Source organism: Pezoporus occidentalis, unplaced genomic scaffold (assembly GCF_034315485.1).
Source record: "Pezoporus occidentalis ecotype Australia unplaced genomic scaffold, CSIRO_AGI_Poc_V1 ctg183, whole genome shotgun sequence".
Taxonomy (NCBI): domain Eukaryota; kingdom Metazoa; phylum Chordata; class Aves; order Psittaciformes; family Psittacidae; genus Pezoporus; species Pezoporus occidentalis.
Genome location: NW_026913673.1, coordinates 353,881 through 376,422, shown reverse-complemented (window position 1 = coordinate 376,422; position 22,542 = coordinate 353,881).

Here is a 22,542-nt window from a genome sequence, read left to right as displayed (position 1 = left end):
AATCACTAAGAGCAACATCACACAGTATTATAATGCATTTCTCTACTACACCATTTGTATTAATGTATTAGAGACATCCACAAAGACAAATTGCAGTTCAGTTCAAAGGGAAGAACACTCAAACATCTGTAAAACACTGCAGGCTGCTATTGGAGACCATGTCCCTGTATCAACATTTCAGCTCCCTTGGCACAAGAGGCAACCTGCTCCTGCTCCCCCTCTGCCCAGAGCAGTGGTCACTGACATCCTCTGGGAAGGAGACAGGGATGACACCAACATCCCATGGCTCATAGCATCAGCTCAGCCAAGAGAGAGGTTAAATACTACACACAGAACAAACCACACACATTACTGTACACCGCTGCATACCTTTGGCAGGGATGATGCTCATACAAACCCAGATCTATTTTACTTTGATTCTAATTGTACAAGTGACAAAAATACCTGGAACAGAAGTACGGATAAAACCCCACAACAGCAAATTTGCTAGAAGAAAAACTGAAGGAAAAACTGAATTCAATATCCAGCCACACACCATGGTTTATACGTGCACATCGCACTCAGAAGAATAAACCAACTTTCTATTACCCAATATGATTTAATTCTGCTGGCCTTACTGCATTTATTCTTTAAACCAGACTAGGACCAAGGTAATGGCCTTTTGGACCTTTCGAGGATGCCTGTAGGACTGGTGAGTTCAAGTGCAAATTCACACAATCAAAGGAAACAAACATTTAGCCACAGAAGAAGAAAAAATCAGGAACCATAATTCCATGAAAATATTAGTTTCTACAGCCTTCCCCACAGCAGAGGCTTTTCCACATAAATCAATGCAGTTTTGTCACAGCAAAGCAGTCTTGCAGAAAGTTATTTGCAGTAAGAGATCTAGAAATAGAACAGCAGCAAATGCAAACTGTGTGAAAAGGTCTCTTTTCAAGGCTAATGAATGGGGCACGTCTTCTCCCTCTCCCTGCGAGGGCCCTGCTTCCGAGCTGAAGAAAAGCCAAGACCATTTTAAAGCTTATTTTTTAACTTGGCATAAATAGAAAAATTAATTCAAAGTCTGCTTTGAGAAAGAAGAAAATAGAATGGGTCTGGAGCAGGCCCCGAGTGCCACGAACTTGTGTGAGGCACGAGGGTGGCAAACACCCCTGTGCGGGGCGCGGGCTGCGGGTGCCTCCTGGCTCCACCACGAAGCGCTGATGCTTTGGGCACCGTCACCAGAAGCACTGGAAGAGCTCCTGCAGGGGTTCCCTCATCCGGGGGGAGGCACAGCCCAAAGCTCCCACCCCGCTCAGCACCCCCCTCCCGCCCGATGCACTGAGCAGGACCCCGGGCTGAGAGGCTCTGCACCACTTCAGCCTCTTGGCTTGGCCATGACCTGCCATGGAAGCCCTCAGGAGAAGGGAACACGGTAATTGTGTGCAGCAGTGCAAGCTCACTACCGAGCACAGCGCTGTCAGCCCTCACGTGGAGAGCAGGGCAATGGACAAACCCACATCCCGGTTCAGAATTTCCAGTGGGAACAAACCCAAAACCCCACCCCAGAACAGACTTTAAAAAGCCAAAAGAACCTGGTCAGCCTTCGGGGAGCCCTTCAAGTCCTCCTGGGCTGCCTGCGAGCAGCGAAGAGCTTCGCAGACCCCCCAAACCTTCGTTATTATCACTGAGACTCTTCCTGTATTATGAACACATAAAACACACTGTAAAAAGTATTCAAGTGGATATAATAAAACTGGATTTAATGACACACACCATTGAATCTAAGCACCCTTTAAATTCTCTGGCTCAACAAACAAGCCCTGCAATTTGTGAACATTTGTTAAAGTCAGGTAATGACACTGTTTTCACTCCTAGGCTGTGAACACGGTATGTCAGAAGGGTGCGTTGCTCCATACCCCCCGCGGCAGGACTGGGGACTGACAGCACCACAGTTCCGGATCGGACCGTACCTGCGAGTCATGACAAATAAAATGTTCAATGGTTTTTTTAACTTTTGCTGCATGCTATGGGACATGAACATGGAAATGGCTGGGAATAGAGCTGCTGCTTTCTGCTCTAGCTGCTGGTCCCACACAGGAGCCACTTCTCTGCTCAGATTAACCCCTTCAGCTCATGCACTTCAGGACTTGGTTTCAGAACCCAATGTCCTAATTCTGGTGTGTTCAGCCATAAGCAATCACCTGAAACCAAAGTTACTGCACCTCTGCCTACCTTCACCCTCAGGCTTCACTAAGCTGCAGTTATCACCTCCCAGTGATAACTTCCACTTACAATGGAGAGCCAGGATGGATCAGCAGGGCTGGGATGGACAAACGGACCCTGGAAGCACCCGACTGCCCTGTGCAGAGCCCTGCCATGGCTCAGCAGTACACATCAGCCCCTGAAATGCCATTCCCAACCAACACAGGTGCTCCTTGTGGATAAACGGCCGCAAACCCTCCTGCGAAAGCAAAGGTCACCCAATGCGGTGAGGCTCCTGGGTGGGATGAGGCAGAGCAGCGATCATTTGGGCATTGCTTACAGAGCCAGCCAGTTTTCATTTAGCCTTCAATGAATCTGGGTAACACTTGTTTTGTCCTCTACAAGCACAATCCTCCCTTCTCATCTTCTGCCATGTCCCCTGGCATATGGTATTTTCATCTCACTAACAGCATTACATTTACCCTGCTAGGCTGCACCGCCACAGGATTCATTCCAGGGTTCCCCTGCTCCTCTCACTAACTTGCTGCTATTAGCAAATGTCAGCGCTGCAGTGTGAAGGTGAGAGAAAAGGGAGAAAAAACCCAAGAAAGGGCAATTTGTGCCAGTTAAAGGGGACAGGACAAATTCAGTCATCCTATGGGTAGCTGTATCCTGCTGTTTGCTGTGTGCCAGGTCCTCCTCTGCTGGGATCACCCGGTTTGCTGGTGCAGGTAATGGCACCTGGTTTACAAATGCAGCCGTGCCCATCCCTTCCCTCCAAGCCTTGGAAGAAAAATTAATTAGTTCAGATGATAAAGCACGATGGGGAAGGAGAATCAAGGTTAATAACATCTATTAATAAAAGATCAGCAAGGAAAAATGACTAGCTATGTCCCAGCTAAGCCATCTCCATGACCATAATCTGTCCCTGTCTTTGAACGTGGTTATTTCTCGATAGATCAGGAGGGGAAAATAACAGAGATGAAATAATGCTGCAAGGTTTCAGCTACACGTGGAAGCTCTGCTGGTAACAACCTGGGGCTGCAAAAGGAGCAGACGTGGCAGCTGATGTGCTGATTAGCCTGGAAGCTGGTCCCAAAATGTGTTTTGTGGGAGATTCCAGCCTGGCACAGTACTGCCCAGAGAAACAGAGGGCAATTTGCAAGCAGTTGCTTTCCACGTACTGGCACTGGGTGGGACTGCCGAGCTCTGACGTGCCCGTGCTTGGAAAGCACCATCCCCTGGGAAGCGAAGGCAAATGGGCAATGCATGCCTGGGCTGTTCCCAAGCCCTCCTCGCAGAGCAGCACCAGGCTCACACAGGACCCATGTACAAAGAGGGACGAAGCCGATGCCACCCAGAGCCCATCAAATCACAGCATCAGAAGAGAAATGGGAATTCATCTCCCTGTTATTCTCAAGCTAGCAAAGAGAAAAGCCTTAATCCAGACCCCAGAAAGACATCCCCAGCAGGCAGCGGGAACGTTTGACAGCCCAAGGTGATGGCTTTTGGCTCATAAATAAAGAATACATTCAAACCCCAGTAACCCCTCCCCAGTACAAACAAAGCAAGAATCTGCCCTGCTCCATAGCTTGTATGGATTTATGTCACTCCAAAAATCTCCCACCGTACAGTCTTTAAATACCTTAGCTGTAAAATGAAAAGATGCTTTCACGCTGTTAAAGGAAGGTTAATGCATTATGAAAATGAGTGTGTTTGCATTTAATGAGTGCATTTTAAAAGCTCTGCTGGATTTCTTGAAGGCTGCTCCAGAAAGCTGAGCCCTGTGCAAAGTTTCTTCCTAAATACAAGCATGCGTAACCCAGTCCTGTGGGACAGGCTCCAGGGATCACACTGGCAGACTTCTCCCTGCAGTCCCAAAGTACCTGATAGTCAAATGAGCACCACATTTAGATCAGTTTGGTCTGGTGCCAAAATAAGGAATTACTCAAATGAGTGACTGCAAGGGCAGCAGCGCCTGAACCCCTCCTGCCCCATGGGAAACCACACGGAGTGCGGCAGGGACTAAGGACAGGCCATGGCTCCGGGGGAGCAAAGGGGGTGGCGGTGGCAGCACCAGCACCATCACCCCTATTTCAACCCTTCAGCCGTGAGCAGCTTCCGAGCAGCACTTGGCAGCCAGGGGTGAGGATTTCCATGGTGATCAAAGCTCCCATTCTTATCTCTTGATATCGGAAGTGGCGAATTTCAGCGAGAAAGGGCTTTACATGGGGATGACCATAAATCTCAATGTGTTTACAACAGAAGACTGACCAGAAGAGTTTATTAAATCTCTAAAGGATTTGATGTATATCAAACTGTTACATAAAGTCAATACTTTGGAAGGAACTAGACAATAAATACTCTACAAGAGGCAGTATTTCTATCACAGAGAAAGCAATCACATAAAGATTAGGAGACCAATTTCAATACTGAATGTCAGTCTGCTGCAAGAAGACATTTATTGTTTTCCTGAGTTATCACGGAGGAGCGCGATAAGCTATAACAATATTCTAGGCCAAGCTAATCATGCTATCAAAGTTAGAAATACTCTTTCACCTTTTAACAATCGCTTTTCCACCTGGCAAATAAAAAGAATAACCTCCTGCAGGCGCGAGGGGAGGAAAGGGGGATTTATTGGGGCTGGGGAAGCCTGGAAGGAGCTGGCTCTAGGTCTCAGCAGGGTTCAGCATCCTCAGTGGGTGCTGGGGCAGGGGCTGTGTATGGGGGGAGCCCACCTGAGAGGCCCAGGTTGTGCTGCAGCACGTCGGGCTGGCTCAGCAAACCAAAGCATCGCTCCATTACAGAGCTGGCCCCAGCAAAGGCTTTGGGAGCTCATTTTTCTGACAGACCACTGAAGAGCTGTGATGAAAGTATCAGTATCTGCATGGAAAATGCTGCTCCTTTTACGTCTTCCTTTAACAGCTCAGATTAAATAGAAGAAAATCTCAATCAGTTCAGTTAGGAACAGGGACCAAGGAACAGATGCCACCAGTGGCAGAGGGCTACAGGAGGAGTTGGGGAGGTCGGGTCTGTTTGTTTGAAATGAAACTGCAAATTCAAACAACAAAACGGGAGCTTAAAAATTGGTTCCCTGCTTTTGCTTCCATGTGCTTCACCCACCGGCATTCCAGTAACGGCACAGAGCACAGCACAGTTTGCGTTCTGCGCCCCAGCACAAAGATAAGCTCTTTACAGGAAAGATTAGATGCCAGGGTAAGTGAACATGGCTATTAATAACGAACTGCAGTCCAGAAACGAATCATAAATTATACTTATCATCCTTAACTTGTATTCCTGGAAAGATGAATCTAGCAGATTGTGGTGCACAGACAAGAAAGGAAATGACACGGAACAGTTGCTCATCATTACCGAGAACTGAAACACAATGAAATTAACTTAATTATGAGCAATTTTAACATTGCTGTACCAGATGCACCAGTGCTGCAACACGTACCAGTGGGCAGGGGATCCAAGCATGGCTTTCAGTCTAAAGTAAACTTCTTTCATAGGATCTACACAGGGGTGCTCAGAGGCCAGTGGTCCGGGGAAGTGCTGTGCAGGGCTGGCAGCAGCTGCCCAGAGCAGACAGGAGATGCTCAGACTGGTCAGGTCTAAAAGCACTTCCAGCTGAAGGTGATGAGCTGTGCTCTTCCCATCTGTCACAGACCGCTCCTGGTGCCTTCCCACCAGCTCACTGCAAGGGATGAATTTTCCTGAGCAAGAGCTCCAACGAGAATGCTCTTGGGGATGGGAGGGTGAGCCTGGTCCTGAGGGTCAGGAGCCTGTCTGGGAGGACATGACTGAGAGGATGGAGCAGGGAAGCAGCAGCAGCAGCTGGAATATCGGATACAGGCAGTGATGGGAGACTCCGAGTCACAAGGAGAAGGTGAGTGTGGGTGATTCTCCCACCTGGAGAGCTGGGCTGAGAGTGGGGGTCAATGAGGCTTAGTCTGTTCCAGTCATAATACTCAGGGGGAAAAAAGGGAAGGACCCACAAGGGATGAGTGCTGGAGCAGGGGGAGTTTCAGAAAGCACAGAGGAGAGCTATGCAGCAAAAATCCAAGTCTCCTTGGTTGAAACTCCCTCCTTGTGTAGATTAATCTAATGGGGACATCAAGTCCGAGTCAGCACATGAAATACATCCCAAAATATTTTGTAAATCCTTTTTCTGACATTGAGTTGGACTGTAATTCAGGATGGCACCAGAACGTGATGTACAGCAACCCTGTCTGCGTGATGGATCGCTAGGTTGTGTGACACCCTGTGACAAATGATCTCCATCTTCTGGCTGCAGATTAATTTTCTAGGTCATTTAATAAATTACAGGAAAAGAAGTTATATGAGGGGCAAGCAGCAGAATGGAGTTCCAGTGACAGGATACCTCTCCCTGGCACTTTTTTCTGTGGGATTAATGAGAGTAGATGGCTCCTTCTCTGCCTCTTTTTGCAAGGCGATCATAATTCCATGAAGACAGCACTTACGTTTCATCTTCTTTTGTGCAGGGGAATTGAGTTTGATGCCGAAGAATCAAACCTCCCGAGGAAGGATGGGATGCTATCATGGCGTGGACTGCAAACACTGATTAATTCTCACCAGAATGGTATGAAAAATACATTCTACCAGCACTGCATTTAGATCCCAGCTCCACAGGAGCACTCAGACCCCGCAGCTCTGGGCAGACGTAGCTTCCCAGTCTGTTGAAGCGCGGGCAGAAGGATGGTCACCGGGACATAGCATTGAGTGCTTTGCCACTCGCATCCTCTGGGGCCCTGGCAGAGTTGCCTCCCTTAGCCCTAGGCCCAGCTTTTGCAGCCATTTGGGAACTTAGGCTCACAAGAAGATCTCTAAATAGGATTTAGAGGTGCTGGGGTTGAGAACCTCGAGATGAAGGCAGAACCTGCTTGGTATTACTGGGATTATGCCCCTGCACCTGTACCTGCATGTTCTGGTGTCCAGCCCCAGATTCCTGGGTGCAGGATGGGACTGCTCGTGCCAGAGGCAGGGCTGGGAGATAAATCCAACAGTGGCGTGTGTGCACCCAGCGAGCTGATGGGAGGATTGTCCAAGCTGCAGACGCATGCACCCAACTGCCCAAAAGAGCCCAGCTCAGGCAGCATTTGGCTTCTATTGCTCCTGTCCCCCCTTTCACTACAAGTGTTGTGCACTCTTAGAACAGTAGGATTTAAGAACAACAACCAAAAAAGGCCTTTAAGGGGAAACCCCCCCAGATTACCTCTGCTTCTGAGGAGAAGAGTGGCTCCCGTGCAGCCACCACAGGGAAGGGAAAAAAGTCCTTTTAAAATTAGCTCTAAGCCTACAAGAGTGGCATATTAATAAGAGCAACCGGCATGAATAAGCTAAAATTCATTACCATGCTATTCACAGACTGGCTACAGAAGTGTTATTATTATCAAATCCCTCTGAAAACCAAGTAATACCTCCACCCTCTCCCCTTTCTTTTTGCATACAGGATGCTGGATTAATTTATAACATTAATCAGGAAACAATTCAGCCCCTCACGGTTTGATGTGAAGAACTGAGGCTATTTCCCACAGCACATGAAACACACAGCTGCTGACCCGCACCTTGTGAGCTCCTGAGCATCCCCTGCCTTTGCCCGCAGCGATGGAGCAGGGGAGCACAGTTACACACAAGAGCAGCTGCCTCCAAGTAGCCTCAGATGCTGCAAAATCATTGTAAGGGAGCCAGGCCTGAGTGGGGGACATAAAAGAGGGGTTTGGGTTTGTTTTAAATGAGTGCCTCAGCCAGAGGGAGAGCTGAGCTGAGAACCCGCTCAGAAAGGTAAGTGGTGCAGATGAACACTCATAGCTGGGCTCCAAAGGGCCTGGGAATGCATTTGAAAAGCACAGTGGGTTCATTTTGCACAGCTGATTTCTTCAAGAAGCCCTGTATTCTTCCTGTGCCCCATTAAGAGCAGCGAGCACTTTCCCCAGAAGTCGATCTCTCTCTAATCAAACCTGTTCTCCCTAATTGAAGTTAATCAGGAAACTGGTCAGACAAAGATGCTCTGAGCTCCATGAACAGGGCCTGTTGGAGTGGTCAATTAATACAGGGTTAGTCCTGTGATTATCGCTCAGCAGAATGAGATGTGATGGGCAGCAGAATGCAAATGCAGCCCTGGCTGGGGACCAGCCACCAAAGGGGCTATGGCCAAGGAGCCTCAGGAGAGCTCCCCAGCCCTGCTCCCCAGCTCACATGGGGCAGAGCTGCTGTGCTGGGGTGAGTGGTGCCGGTAGCAGCATCACCACTGACCCCGGGAGCAGCATCACCACTGACCCCGGGAGCAGCATCACCACTGACTCCAGGAGCAGCATCACTACTGACCCCGGGAGCAGCATCACCACTGACTCCAGGAGCAGCATCACCACTGACCCCGGGAGCAGCATCACCACTGATCCGGGAGCAGCATCACCACTGACCCCGGGAGCAGCATCACCACTGACCCCGGGAGCAGCATCACCACTGACCCCGGGAGCAGCATCACCACTGACTCCAGGAGCAGCATCACCACTGACCCCGGTAGCAGCATCACCACTGATCCGGGAGCAGCATCACCACTGACCCCGGGAGCAGCATCACCACTGACCCCGGGAGCAGCATCACCACTGACCCCGGGAGCAGCATCACCACTGACCCGGGAGCAGCATCACCACTGACCCCGGGAGCAGCATCACCACTGACCCCGGGAGCAGCATCACCACTGACCCGGGAGCAGCATCACCACTGACCCGGGAGCAGCATCACCACTGACCTGGGAGCAGCATCACCACTGATCCGGGAGCAGCATCACCACTGACCCCGGGAGCAGCATCACCACTGACCCCGGGAGCAGCATCGCCACTGACCTCGGGAGCAGCATCACCACTGACCCCGGGAGCAGCATCACCACTGACCCCGGGAGCAGCATCACCACTGACCTCGGGAGCAGCATCGCCACTGACCCCGGGAGCAGCATCGCCACTGACCTGGGAGCAGCATCACCACTGACCTGGGAGCAGCATCACCACTGACCCGGGAGCAGCATCACCACTGATGCGGGAGCAGCATCACCACTGATGCGGGAGCAGCATCACCACTGACCCGGGAGCAGCATCACCACTGATCCGGGAGCAGCATCACCACTGACCCCGGGAGCAGCATCACCGCTGATCCGGGAGCAGCATCACCACTGATCCGGGAGCAGCATCACCACTGACCCCAGAGCTCCCGCAGCCCCTCGCCAGCGCTGCCAGGGCCAGCCTCCAGAGCTAGGCTGGGTGAGGGCAGCAGAGACTGGAACTCGCATCCTCCCCTCCATGCAAAGCCTGGGGAGCTTTCCTGAGCACCACGAGCCCCTGTGACCAAGAGGCAGGCACACCGCTCACTGCTCCAAGGTTTGCTTTCCTTGACATGCTCTTGCATCTAAATATGTTTTTACCAAGGCTGGCAGGTCCTCAGCATCCTGCCTGCTCTCACTGGGGAGAGCAGCAGAGCCTGCACTTGCTGTTCCTGCTGGCATTCCTTTGGTGGCTGCCAAGGGACTTGGGATCTTGAGGGCATGGAAAGCAAAAGGGACAGCATAGTGAGTGCTGTGAAAGCCCCACAGCATGTGCAGACTTCTGGGCTGTGCAAAGAGAGAATGTGGTCTGTTTGATCTGTTTCCCTAAGAGCTGCTTTGGTATTTGTGATAGAACAATAATCTGCACTCTTCTGGGGCTGGAGAAGTTTGGCTTCTGAGGGAATTTGACAGCAGCTTTACTAGTTTATGGCAGAAAAGAAAAGGCACTTAAGGGGATTTTGTTTGTCACTTGAAAATTAGCCTAGAGAAAAAGAATCTTCAATTCAAATTTAATTAAAAACTGATGAACCGAAAGCCTTGTAGTGGCTCCATGAAGTTCTGTTCTTACAGCACAAGAACACAGCACTGATAAGCAGCAAGGAAAACACAAACACAAGAGATTTAAAGCTAAAACCAAAAACGGGCCCAACTGTAATTCGGTGGCACCACACCATCACCAGAGCAGAACTCATCCCACTGCGCTTACACAGGGGTTTCTGAAGCAATGGTTGCTTGCACACTTCTGACAACAGCCCATCGAACTTACTCTTATTTCACCCATTTCTTAAAATCTTGAGACCAACACAGCCTAACTTGCTTTATTCTAACACAATTTACTGTACTCGAGACAAGTAATAGGATGAAACTCTGAACCATGGCATATAGGAAAGCAGGCTGGGGATTTTTTAACAGTCCTTTGGGGCCTTAAGATACAAGAATCAGTAACACTTGTGTGCATGGGACCTTCCCTTCTATTGAAATGTACCCAGAGACTGCTTACAGGCTTCTATGCTGCCTGTGTAAGCAGGCTTTTCTCCCCCGTTGTAACTACGCTTCGAGGCAGGTGCTTCAGAACCCCAGCAGACAAATCTCTCAGGCCAGAGCGCAGAGCTCCCCATACACAACTGGACCAACTTCGTTAACTGTGGGAATGTTAATTATTGGCTATTGCTGATTCTATTTCAGGAAAACCAACTGCCCTTTCACCATATGAGAACAGCCACGAACCAGCCAGGGGAATCAGAGCTCAGGTACATCAGACCTATTGCTTGTCACCCGACACAGGATGGGGCACGCTGCTGTACGCTTTGTGCCACAAGAGGCTGACGAGTAAAGCCTATGGCTCGAATCAGCTTCCTGTGTAAAGAAGGGAACCATTCTGACCTGAGGAAACAGCACCTGCCTCCCCGCCTTGCCTGAGCCTCCCATTGCTTTCCCTCAGCAGCAGCTCACCGGCTGGGCCATCACCATCACCGTGCCAGGACTCCTGTGTGTTGCAGGGAGGAATTTGAACCCCCTCTGCTTGTAAAGCTGCCATGAAGTCACACCTCTGATGCAAACACAAGCCAAGAATTACCTTAATTACACAGAGGAGATAGGTACACTATGAGTTAGGCTGAAACCACTGATGTTTTCCCCCAGAATCAATATGCAGATGAGTGGATGTGCACATCCAACAGTGCCCTTCTCAGCAAACCACATGGAAACATGCACTCTGCAATAAAGTATTGCTTTACGATATCGAGACCAATCAGGCAGCAAACACGTTCCCCAAATTACAGTTAATGCGGTGAGATGCAGATTTGCTGTTCCACAGTCATTGCACATATTGTTAAAGACACACCATAGGTGTTTATTTCAGTGTTTAGGGAAAACAAGCACTACAGAAGGAAGCCCACCCAGGGCCATCATTCACCACTTCTCTAGGAAGAGGGAGTGTTACCCACGGGCACAGGAGCAGAGGCTTCCTCTGCATCAGGCTCCACCATCGAGCTTGGTTTTCCCCCCAGTTTCAGTGGGCTTTGGACCAGCAGGTCCAGTACAACTCTGGTCAGCTACCACTGGACACAAATACGCTCACAGCTCCTGTCAGAGGTAGCAGAATCCCTCAGACAGAGCCTTAATCCTTGCCTGAGGTTTATAATGCAGAGCACACCTCTGACCGGGCTTTTGAGGCAGCTTTGCTTTCTCCCAGCCCCAGAGCTGCTCCTGGTCCCCGCAGGGCACTGCCCAAACCGTGGCTTGATGCAAATGGCATTTCATTCAACCAACCAAGCCAGCCTTAAGCAGAGCCTCACTTCCCCAGGAGTGAAATTTCCCTCCAGGAAACCCAGCTTAACCCCCCTTCGATACATGGATTTCTCTGCTCTTTTGTTAGCTCTCGGGCCGGTGCAGATGTTAATCTAGGAGAGAGGATTTGCCGAGTCAACCTGCTGGTGCTTAAAACAAGGAGCCGGGCCTGGTCTGCTTTTCCCAGTCAGAAATGGGCATCTGAAATCGTCATTTGCAGAGATTAATCCATTTCTGGAAACACGCATAAAAGTCAAGCACTGCTTTATGTTTAAAGCACGAGCTGTCCTGTGTTTAAAGCGTTCTGCAGGTACGGGCAAGTTAATGCAAAGCGCCACGGAGGAGTCATTGCTTTGCTGTGTTCCCCGGGCAGGGCTTGCTCCTCATTTCCCCAGGAAACGACACCTTTCCCCTCCCTCAGAACCCAGCAGCATCGGGCTTGGCCCCTTCCTCTGCATTCACCCCAGAGAGAAACAGGAACAAAACACAACAAAAGCTCTTTCACATCAGGCTGTTGCAGTTTCAGCGCTAAGTGCTTCACTCCTTCAGAGTAACTGTACCTTCCAATCAGACACTGATTTTACATGAGAACAGAGCAATTAGGAAGGCTTCACCTTTTAAACTCCCTCCTTAAATAAAGAGATGGTGACTAGAAGCGAGGTCATTAATGTACCTGTGCAATTCCACTCCTCTTTGTAGCTCTGCTATTAGGGTTAAAAAAGACTTTGCCTGGCTTGAACAGCGTCTGACTTGCACTAAAGGAATCCTTCAGAGCGAAAGGAGAAAGTCAAAGCAAAAAGGAACTGGAAACCCCAGGAACAATGTGGTGCTCAAAGAAGTGGGGAGGGTGAAGCCTCCTGCGGAAGCAGCTTCTTCACAGTATTTGGACTTAGAGGTTAATTGCCCTCGGTTCTATTTCTTTGTCTGCTGGCAGCCACCGAGGCTCACACAGAAGAACAGCAGCTTGGGGATCAAAGGTTGTGATCTGCACCCCCCAGATCCCCCCTGCCCAGGCTGCCGGCCATGTGTGTGGTTTGGGATGGGTCTTCCCTCGGGCAGGCTCTCGCACGCTCCCCATACCAATGGCCACGCAGAGCAAACCCATTTCTCCAGCTACTGCAGTTTTCTATTCATGATTATCTCTTTTAAAAAGGCACAAATTGAAAATGAGATGCAGAGCCAGTGGCCTCTTTTGAGCTATGGTTATTAGCTATGTGGAGGATGAAAGTGGTACGACTCCCTAGATAAATATGTAGTTCATTAAAAGTGTTCTGGATCACTATATTCTACTGATCAAAAGCCTAAATCACACAGTTAGTGACACCAAGGAGCCGTGCGATGATCTGAGGAGTCTCTGGCCAAAACCCCGCATGAGGACTGCGGGGATGCTGCTATTGGGCAGGGCAGCGCAGGAGCCAGCAGCACCCATCACCGCGGCATCTGCCCTTCCCCTGCCCAGCTCCTGACCCGCTCGAGGCCACCCTCACACCACATCCAGGTCAGGTTATACCCGCAGCTCCAGGACACAAGATTCCCTCTGGTGCTATGCACCCTGCAAAGCTCTGCTCAGATCCACACGGACTGCGTGCCCAGGCCTGGCACCGAGGGCTATATTTTCAGTAAATACTGTCCCATAAGTATTTTATTCAATGGAACCACTGGTCACCAGCTCGTGCCATCGGCTGCAGCAGTCACACTCACTGCTGCAAAAGTGCTGCCTCCCTCGTTCCCGGGGCAGCGCAGTCTTTAAGTGCAATAGTGCCAGGGTTAATTCAATCAGCAGTATTTAAATCACGCCTGATGAAATACTAATTCTGGAGAACAACTGCATGCTGATTTACTGAGCTTCTAACTTTGACTGAAGGTGATTCGCCCACCTCTCCTGTACCATTTCCTCACAGTGCACAGCTTCATAAAGACCTGGAAACCAGAAACCCACAAAACCTCCTGTGTGTCCAGACCGTGGCTCTCTTGCTCATCTCCAGAGATCCCTGCACCCCCTCCTGCAATCCCCCTTTAAGTCTCTTCTAGAAATCTGCCCCTCTCCCATTCCCAATCATTTCCAGTCTGGCTCAATAAAAGCCATCTGAGACAAAGGACATGAATACTGATGACAGGTTTTGCATCCAAATTACGTCTCAATCAGTTAATTTTAAAGAGAAGCCTTCAGGCTCCTTCAAGGACCCCTCGAAGCCCGGGTGATCCCGCACTGGGCACGGGGCCGGGGTGTGGGGGACACGCTACAGGCACCGCTCCCACTGACAGCTCAGGCCCCGCTGCGGCTCCAATGGCTCCTGGGGACTGATCCTGAGCACCACCAGCAGCTGCCTCCACATGGAGGTGCATGGAGACAGGAGGGGCTGGGTGGGAGCCACGGCTGCCGGGGTCCCATTCCCTATGGACATGATCCATCCCTCCTGCACAGAGAGCAGCCGCCAATCCCCACTCCCCAGGGCAACCACGACCTGCTTTTCCTATCCCCCTTTTCCTCACTGCCCTCCTGCAGGTTTATGATGCCCGGTCCATCTATAATTGGCTGTTTCTGCTGACCCTGCGGCCTCCACAGCGAAGTGGGGCAGCCCACAGCGGTCGAGCTGCTGCATTCAGGTGCGTTTGCTATTAGACAGCAGCTTCATTAATGACAAGCAGGAGAGTACCAGTTGTAGACTGCTTCTCCCTCCCCTCTTCCCACTCTGGGAGTTCTTGTCTAGGCATTGATAAATTAAACCAGGCATCTCCTTTGACTAAGATGAATGGCAAGCTTAAATGATATCCACTGCACAAATGGCTGATTTGTGTATTCTTCCATTCAGGATTAGGCTAATAAGATGTTCATTTATGGATCTATTACTCAGTCATTTAACTGCTTGAAATAAGAGGACCAGGCAAATTCCACCGTCCAGGGATTGATTTCCGTCCTTTCAGGCCATGTTTTAGCAGAGGGTTTGCTAAGGTAATTTAGTGGGACGCAGCAAAACGCTCATTAAGCTGACACAGTGGCAGAAAAACTCGGGGTGTTTGAAGTCCCCCGGTCCAAGGCAGCCGCGCTCCTCCTGCCCCTGCTCCTCTGCTGTGGCAGCTCCTGACTGGGTGCCGTCAGACTGGTTTAGAGCAAGGAGCGAACAGGAAACCCGCAGCCCAGGTCACTGCTGGAGCACGCTGTGGAGGGTCCCTCTGCCCACCGGAGCCACGACCTGCAGCAGCCGGGTCCAGAGCAGAGCAGGTCACCCCGCAGCAGTGTCTGCTTGCTCTGAGACCAATGCAGGACTCCAGTACCGTTTAGGGGCAGGTCTGCATCTGCAGGTCGTTCGTGTCTGATTGTTATAGAGGCCTTAAGCCCTCTTCATGCCCTGCTGCCACCAGCAGGGAATGGTCTGTACTGCCCGCTCAGCCAGCTCCCCTGGGGGCCCGATCCAGGCACTTGATGGGACAACAGGGAATGCCAGAGTGGATCTCTTCTCTGAGCAAAGGTTCACAGTCCCCAGTTACCCACACCCAGCTCATGGAGGCTGTATCCTGACAAACAAGCTGGCACTCCAGCATCTGTGCAGGCAGCCTGCTGCGCTGGTGGTTAATGCAGGGATTTCTGCTTGAAGGAAAATAAAAAGCATCATCTGTCTGGTTCTGCTAGATTAAACCAGGAAACAACCAAAGACACTGGTATTTAAGCTGCTGTCATTAGGACCCAGCATTAACAGGCATTTCTGCATGCGGCAGCTTTCTGCAGCAACCCTGCCTGCAGGACTGCTCCCAGCCACGCTCCCACAGCAGCAGCTCTGCTCCCACCGTCAGAGCCCCGTCCCGGGCTCTCACAGCACTGGGAGTCACACTGCTGCCCCAGTGGAGCAGCAGGGCAGAGACAACCTGAACTCACCAACTCCAGGGCACTACAGACCGCGCTTTAACACGCTTCACACCAGGGAATAGCTCATTACCCAACGCTCCGATAGCAGTGCTGAGCGTTAGGGCAGGAACACAATTATCCTCCAACTGGTATTTACCCAGCACTTCAGTCCTCTTGCCTATCTTGGAATCATAATGAGCTCTAAGGAAGAGCTTTGCTGTTCAAGATCATGGGTACCTTCTGGAGACAGAAAACAGGAGGGCATAGAAGAGCTCTTAATTTCTACTTCATCTACTAGGTCTTAGTTAATTTAACAGGTCTTACATTCATACAACAAATTATCCCTCCAGAAAACTGAGCCAATGCCAGGACATAACAGTTTCATTTAATGTACCCTCTGCCTAATGACAGAGTACCTCTTTCTGTGTGCTGTCTTGTACTTTACATTAACAGAAATTCTTACGCATATTAGCGCTCCTTTTCCTCTAAGTAATGTGTCATTTCAAGCAGACAGTTAAGAACAAAATACAAATGTAGCCTCAAGAAGTGCGCTTTCATCGAGTGAAACACTTTCTTTCCTGCCAAGGATCACAGGAGTGCTCAGATTTAGTGAGGGGTCAGCAGGAGAAAGCAGCAGCCCATTGCCCCCATGCTGCTCTGCTCCCCACTCCTCTGGCTAGGCTTTCCTGCAGCAGGGTTCAGACCAGCCCTTGTCCTGCAGAGCTGTAACACGGTGACCATCCACCTGGACATCCGTCCACCCACCTGGACATCCGTCCATCCACCTGGACATCCATCCATCCACCCACCTGGACGTCTGTCCATCCACCTGGACATCCATCCACCCACCTGGACATCCGTCCATCCACCTGGACATCCATCCATCCACCCACCTGGACGTCTGTCCATCCACCTGGACATCCGTCCACCCACCTGGACATCCGTCCACCCACCTGGACATCCGTCCATCCACCTGGACATCCGTCCATCCACCTGGACATCCGTCCATCCACCCACCTGGACGTCTGTCCATCCACCTGGACATCCGTCCATCCACCGGGACATCCATCCACCCACCTGGACATCCATCCACCGCACACCAGCCCTTTCACCCCACTGGCCCTTCGGCTGGACACCCGGTCCTGCAGCTCCTGGGTCAGCCCTGTGAGAAAACATCCCCACAGTGGTCTCCATCTTTCCAATTCGGAAATCAGTGCAGACCACTGAGCTGTGACCAAGTGGAAAGCTCAGCCCCACACCATTTTTTCTCTTTTACAAAATGCATTTTAGGTGTGTCTCTATTTTTTATTGCAGGATAAAATGCCTGGATTAGATGATATTGGAATTCTTTTGATCTACTGAGATTCTGCTCAACTTCACTATTCATCACAGAGAAGCCAGACAAATAAATACCACCATGTCCTGTTTCGCAGCCACCATTACAATCTTTTCCAAGTACCACTTTGCTTTGTTAACCGAGCAAACAGTTTTATCTTACCCACCAGGTAGACCTTCCCAATTCACAGTTGGGCAAATAGAATCTTGCTTATTTAACTCAGTCTAAATGGTACTCTCAATATTCCTCTTAACTGCTGCTCTCAAACAGTTTCCTCCTGTTGCTGTTAATCACATTAAAAGGTATTGGATATATAATTTCCTTTAATTACATGAAAATATTGGTTGCTTCCTTTCTTTAGAGCATTATGTGCAGAGCAGCAATAATTAATGCCAACACTTTCGGAAGGCAGTCAGAAAAAGCTAATTGTTGATTTATGCCTTCATTTAAAGACACCTGCTTTTTTTTTTTTTTTATCCCTTTTGATTTTTATTTTCTCTTTCAATCCAGAACTGTTCTGCCTGTGTCATCCTCACATTAATCAATACATGTTTTGTCTTTCACAAATCTGCCTAATTGCTTTTTTCATTTAGACAGCCCTGGAGTCATTTGCTAATGAGCACGGTCACACGCTAACATGGCATGGAGGATTTACACGTGGCACTCAAAGCAGATTTAGGAGAAGGGGAAAGACACTGAGCCTGTTGCTATGGGTGTGGAAGTTCCCAAGCTGTTCCCTTGGGATCTGAGTCCACAATGAGGGCAGCTCAGTGCCACTGCACAGAAGGACAAGGGGCTGTGCCATGGAGGGCAGCAACAAGGAGCATCATCTCCACCAAAGCTCTGCCCCCAGGAACCACTGTTTGTGAGAGGAGATGGAAGCTGGGAGCAGTTACCGTCCGACTGTGGGCTTCTGCTCCCCTGTTGTCACAGCACATTGAAAACTCTGCCAACCCCCAAGAAGCTGCAAATATTCTGCCTTCCCTTCACACCAGCAGGTCCCTCCAAGATCACTGCAGCACACGTTAACCCTACTAATAGTTGGTACGAAATATACAGCATAGAGGATTTCAGAGCAAAACCCCACAGCTTCCGCTGGAAGCAGAAACGCTTTCAGACTGTGAGCAGGGCACTCAGGGCCCGAGTTCACGTCTCGCTGATAAGTGAATGCAGGGACCTTTGCCTGAGAAAGTGTCCCAGGCTCCAGAACAGGGTCTTGTCCAAACCCCTGTGCAAGAACAGCGACATAAGGAGCTGGGGAGATGCAACAAAAACTGCAGCGCTCTAATGAAAAGCTCTAATTTCCCAGTGTTGCCTTCCTTATCTCCTTGCACAAAGGCTGAAGAGGGAGGGAAGACCTAAGTCCATCCCAGGCCCTTGCAGCTGGATATCTGCGACGAACACAATAGGCAAAACCTGGATTTGTGAAGCAGTTCAGAAATGCACACTCTAAAGATCAGTGCTGAGGCTCTGCACCTCGCACATAAACGTGCCTGGGTTTCCTACCATGGGTCCTGAGCCCCTGTGGGTTTTTGGAGGCCACAAATGATACTGAGCCTCATGGGGACTGTTATAGGAAGTGCCTGAAATGACAAATTTAGAGGAAAAGTATTTGTGTCAGTGATAAAGGGAAAGTTTAAGGTTTGTATTTAGATAAATTGGCTGGAAAATTTGATCCACAGTCTCTCAACCACGATTATACAAACATAATTTGCATAAATATTATAATTCAAATTCTGCCTGTGGCATAATAAAAAAAGGGAAAATAGTATTAAATGATGAAGGCATTTGAATGTTTGAAACATCACTGTGTGATGTTTCATGCTATCCATTAAATAAGTAATTTATTGCAAAAGCTATCAAAGCAAAAGGAAATTAAGTCAGATAAGACCAGCTTCTCGTTCTGCGGGGTGTTTTGCAGAGGATATCGTTACTTTCCAAGCACGTTTGATTTTTCCAAGGTACTAACTAAGAGTAATTATAACATTGGATCCGCTGTAGAGCCGCGATGCTCTGGGTGCAGTGACCGCGGTGCATGCTGATGAGCAGCTTGCGATAAACAGGGGCCAGTAACCATTGTTCTGGGGCTGGAGCCACAGCCTGGAACACGTGTCCCTGCTCAGGACCATCTCCAGCCACCTCCAACACTGCACGGAGCTGAGCTGGGTCACTGGCAATCAGTGCAGGAGTGTCCCTGTCACCCTTAAATGCCCCTGAGACCAGTGTTGCTGTACCTACACCGATTTACACCATCCCTGGGTATAACCCAGTTCATATAGTCTGTTCTCCCTGGATTCAGCAGTGGTACCCAGGAAGTTGCCACACACCCTTGGTATTTTAGCAAGTTACCTCTAAATCCAGCCAGCCCATGGCAGTCACTGCACAATTTAAAACCAAATACCTGAAACAATGGGAGTGATTAGAATGGATAAAAGCAAGAAGTGAAGGTGTATCAAGGGCTTCAGAGCCAAGATCCTCTCCAGCAGGATAGGGTTTAAATCAATAGAAGATAAGTGAAATTAATAGTTGTAAATGTGGACAGAGACATCGCCGTGCTCCTCCCCACTCAGCTCAGACTCCTCTTGGATTACTGCTCTGTCTGGTGAAAATGCCAGCCTGTGCCATGGAGCAGTTCCTCAGCCACTGGAACCCAGATGGGCATGAACAGGGAAACCCTGGTTACACTTGGCTCCTTCTGAGGACATCGAGAAACCTCAGCTGGGGGCAGAGGGAAAGGTTCAGTAGCCACATGTGGAAGAGCAGTAAAGCAGCTGACCTTTGGGATTTCCAGAGTATTCCGAGAGAGATGAGTGACAAAAGGCAGGAATGTGCCTTTGTGAGGGGTCTGCCTCCATCTGCAGCCCTTCTGCACAGGCACCTCCCCTCAGCTGCCCTGGCTGGCTCAGGAGCAGGATGCTCGGGATCAGGAGGATCTCTGTTCCATGCTGGGCACAGATGGACACCTCAAAGGTCATGGATTGGCAGGATCAGACAGGCTGTCAGTGGAGGGGAGGAAACGGCACACTCCTTTCAAACAAAGGTGGCGCTGTGCCACGGGGAGTTGTCTTTTTGAGCCTCTGCTCCCTTGTGCTGGGGCTTAAATAAGAACGGAAAAGAGAGATCTCAGGAGCACAGAGGGGTGACCCGGGTGCCACGCACGCTGTGTGCAGACCTGGGGAGAGCTCGTGCCAGACGCCAGCGCCCTTCCTCGCCAGATGTTCTTCCATTCTGGAGCACTGCTACTTCCAAGTGCCATTTTCGGGCAGGCTCTTCCACCCTGCCTTACAACAAGGCATGTTCTACAAACAACAGATTGCAGTGCTGCTGAGCTCTCTGGATGCGGAAGAGGCAGTGACAGGCTGCTGTGATGCTCCTCAGTCACCGTTTTCTTCTGCCCATGATGACTCCCAAAGCAGTTTTCTTGCCTGTGCTCACAGCCCTTGGCAATGGACCGTTGTGGCACCAGGCTACAGTCGTGCTTCGACTGCAGGTTCACAGCATGAACTCGCCCTTCAGAGAGAGCAAATCCAGCCCTCTGTTTGTCCAGTCTGGTCCCAACCTCGCAGAGACCAAAGGATGAAAGGGCAAGCAGAAAAGGCACCGGGAAACGTGCTGGGAAACAACCTCAGTTACCAGCCACTGCTTGGTCCCTGCACCAGCAAAGAGCTCTTCAAGCAAACCAGGAAGAAAAATTCAGCAATAAAAGCAAGAAAACTTAAGGACAGTTTACTGAAGCATTTAGACTAAACTGCTGCGAGGGACACTGACCCTTTGATAAAGCAGCACTATAAATCCCCTGCCTTTTCCACCTCCAGGCCTCCAAACAATGCAGTCTCACTCCTAATGTCGCTTCCACTGCTGGAAATTTGTGACATCAATAAAATCCTGGTTTGTCAGTACAAATGGAATTTTAAATTGAATTCTTATCAAATTAGGCTTTCATCAAGGTCATGCAATATTGTGTGAATAACCTTTCCAGGAGCTGTGTACATGGCTGCTGCCGGAGGTGAAAACGAGACAAATTCTAATGAGATTACTCAGCTGAAGCACTCAATAACAGGCACCGGAGTAGCTGCGGTGACATTAGGCTTGTGATAATTGAACTAAATGGGTACACCAGTGCTCAAAGCACGCTGCTTTATCCCCCACTGACCATGAGCACACGCACTCCCACCACCTATCCGGGGTTATTAAGGGAGCACTGGCACAGCCCTGCGAGCAGCTCCACACAACAGCTCTCCTGGAGGATGAGCTGTGAGTGTATCCCCTCTGCTGGCTTCCTGTTGCAATAAAATGCCTCAGCTCCAGGTGAAAAGGGATGCGCAGCACCGGTACCTGCAGGGACTTGCCATCATCTTGTACCTCAGCACCAAAGTTGTGGGAACAGAACACATGCCAGCGTTACCCTCCGGGTGCTGCCAGGAGCAGCCCAAAGGGGTCCAAACCACACACACGCTTTGGAGCAAGGGCACAGCCTCGCGCAGTAGTCACGGGCTTGACTCCAAGCAGAGGCCAGGATGATGTGGGACACTGCACCCGGCATCGCCTGGCCCTCCTCAGGGCTGCCCTCCATCCTGCCTCCCCCAGCCTGGCCCTGTGCTTGCAGTCTTCTTGCAATCAAATACACAGATCAATTACATGATTGAAAACAAAATACACAGCTGCCTAAAGACTCCTTCCCAAATCACAAAATAGACACATATTTGACAACTCCAAAAAATATTTCAGCAAACATAATAGAGAAGATAATGATAATTAGGCTGGTATTTTATGCCATAACGCTCTTGAATGCCTACAAAAAATACAATATTTTCAGCAAAAGATAATTGAAAAGATTATTTGGCTTATCTAAAATAAGTTTTCCTAAGCCTCAGCACATCTGTTACAAGAATTCAGGCAGACATATGGCACGATGCTGCAGGCTCAACGCACTGTTTATCACTTTGAGAAAGAGGTGGGTAATGGCACGGAGGTTTTGCTCACGATGGGGTCCCTCTGGCAGGAAGCGGACACAACGGCTGCTATCAGACCCAGGGGAAAGGGGCCACGCGGAGGGAGTCCAGGGAAGCAGGAGCCAGGGAGGCTGCGGGGCTCAGCGCGCAGAGCGCGGGGCTCGCTCGGGCAGGGATGAGCGGCAGCCCGGGCTCCGGCTCCTCGCTCAAACCCGCTCCGGTCGCTCCCTGTTGCTAAGTTACGTGTTTATCCCGCTCCTCCGCGGGTGCCTCCAACCCCGCACGTACGGGCACCTCCTGCGGCCAGACACGGGCGCTCGCTTCCAGCGGGAGACTGCTCCAGCCGAGCCGCTGTTTTCAGAGCACATCCTCGCCGTGAGATCCGCGGGCTGAGCCTGCAGGACAGGCAGGTCCCATTGAACGCCGCTTTGTCTGCAGGGGTGTCCGTAGGGAAGCCTAGGCTCTGCCACTGCAGCACAGCCGATGCTGGGTGACTGCGGAAAGGGTCCCTGAGAGCTCTGTGGTGCGGGGGTTTAAACCTCAGCACTTCTAAAAACATTTACCCCATTCCACCAGTAGTTGCAGCTGGGTCGGA